The 2,151-nt window shown below is 42.6% G+C and overlaps 1 long non-coding RNA gene across 1 annotated transcript in view; it reads left to right on the top strand.

Annotated features, from left to right (window-relative positions):
- The window catches only part of LOC106733191 (uncharacterized), a 34,473-nt gene extending 32,885 nt beyond the window's left edge, over positions 1–1,588 (top strand). The window contains exon 3 of the long non-coding RNA XR_001369378.1: positions 1,410–1,588. This is a non-coding gene — a long non-coding RNA (uncharacterized LOC106733191). The remainder of the gene's footprint in view (positions 1–1,409) is intronic.
- The last annotated feature ends 563 nt before the right edge of the window (positions 1,589–2,151 follow it).

Here is a 2,151-nt window from a genome sequence, read left to right on the forward strand (position 1 = left end):
AAGCCACCAGGTCCAGGACTTGAACCACAGTCAACCATGTGAGAGTCTAGTACCTTAACCACCATGCCATCTGCCTGGTCCCCATTTTTTTTTTAAATTTGATGTCCTATTGCTACCATCTTTCTAACTCTCCTGGTCATAGGCCCAAAATGGCATGCTGACATATGGGTTCAAATAAGTGAGGTTATCTTAATACAAATATAGGCACATGCAGCAATTTCATGCCATTGTTCCACTTCATGTGAATGCGTGCACACCCACTGTAATGAAATCCTTTTGGTAGTCTGTCCACGACCCATGAAACTCGAGAAAATGTTTATTGTGACCTAGTTGCTGCCGGTTTTGTACATTTTCCTATTCAACACTTAGCCAGAGATCTTTATTGGTTTGTGTCTTTTCTTATGTTTTTATCTTATGTTTTTATCTTTGGGATTTCCCCCTACTGAGTGGCCATTTTTGCCAAGGAATGGTCTCGGAGGCAGCTGGTGTGTCCAGTTATCAAAGAGAACTGATTGTGAACAGGACAGTAGGGAGGACTTTCGTAGGGAAACCACACTGTCTCCAGGGCTGGATGTATTACATGTGGCTCTGTGGTCTGTTTTGATTATCTACCTAGAGGCATCTGTTGTGCACACAGGACACATTGTATATGCCCAGGAATCCTTGATCAAAGAGAGAAAAAGGGTGAGAAATGCTGCAAAGGTATACAAACATGTATTTGCATAGTCTAGTGGAGGAGCTCTCTGATGAATTGGTACAAGAGGAGCCTTACCTCTGTCCGTTCTGCAGGTGTGTCAGCCACTGGAAGCACAGTCCGACAATATCTCAGTCCTCACCTCACATGGCTCATAAGCAATATTTGAGCTTAGGCTGTGTGTGCTCACTGGAGAGATAGAGAGAGACAGAGAGACAGAAAGTGGTCATACCCCCCAGGGGAATGGCCAAGTGGAATCCCTTCTCCTCCATTCTCCTCTTGGGATTTTGGGCATACACACACATGTGCCTGGTGTGCATTTCAAGCTGCTGAGTCTGGGACTCAAACTGTGGTCAATCATGTCAGAGTGCAGTGCCTTAACCACTACACCAACTGCTGGCTCTTGACAAATGATTTAACACCACACTCTTGATTTTCCCACACTTCACCAGCTCTCCTTTTTTATTCTATGGCCAATTCTTCTTCATTCTCAGCCTCCACCTTTTGAGTGACTTAGGTTGAGTCCTTGATTCTTTTCTCTCTTTTCTTTATTGATCTCATCAAGGTCTGTGATTGATGACTCATCAAGTAGTATCTAGATCCTGGACCTCTGTTCTGAATTCCCAACTGTTTATCCAACTGCCTATTTATATTCCCACTCAGGTATACCATGAACATTGCAAATTTACATGCCTCTGCCTTCTCTCCATTGCAGCTACCAGCAACTCCATTCTTTCCCATTGTTCAGGCCAAATCCTTGGCACCATCCATTCTTCACCACTCAGATGAGGACAACACTCTTAGGCCTGATGGAAGCTCAGGAGAAAAGAAGCCTGCATTCCTAAATGGACCACAGCTGCTTTGCAGGTTTGCACCACTCACTCTGGAACATCAAAGGACAAAAAAAAAAGTTCTAAATTATATAAGCCAGTATATTTTGAGATATCTTTGTCATAGCAGCTTAGTCTATGCCCCAGCTAACACAAGAGGTGAAGAACTAGAAGTTGTGAATGTAGAAACCATCCTTTAAAGAAGTCTGAGTATGTGGGAAGGGTAGAAATAAATAAGATTCTTGCTGCAATGCCTTAGTGAAAAGATTGTGAGAAAACTTGGCTCCAGGGGAAGGTTCTAAAATATCTTTGCCATGATACAAGCCTGTGCTCTGACAGAAAATTTGCTGAGTGCCCACCAGGAAATTAGAATTGCTAAGGACTTTGGGCACAGAGGATGGATCTAGGAGGGCTTAAATATCTAAGCCCCCATTCACAGCACCATTTCGTCTTCTTCTTTTTTTTTTTTAAATCATTTATTTGACTTTATTTATTTATTTATTTATTTATTTATTTATTTTAATTTGACCAGAGGGGGACAGAGAGAGTGAGAGTGTGAGTGGAGAGCGAGAGCAAGAGAGAAAGTGAGAAAGCAAGTCACCAGGTCCATCCTTAACCATCGAACCA

The sequence above is a fragment of the Tupaia chinensis genome, unplaced genomic scaffold (genome assembly GCF_000334495.1).
Source record: "Tupaia chinensis unplaced genomic scaffold, TupChi_1.0 Scaffold141014_1, whole genome shotgun sequence".
NCBI classification, from domain to species: Eukaryota; Metazoa; Chordata; class Mammalia; order Scandentia; family Tupaiidae; genus Tupaia; species Tupaia belangeri.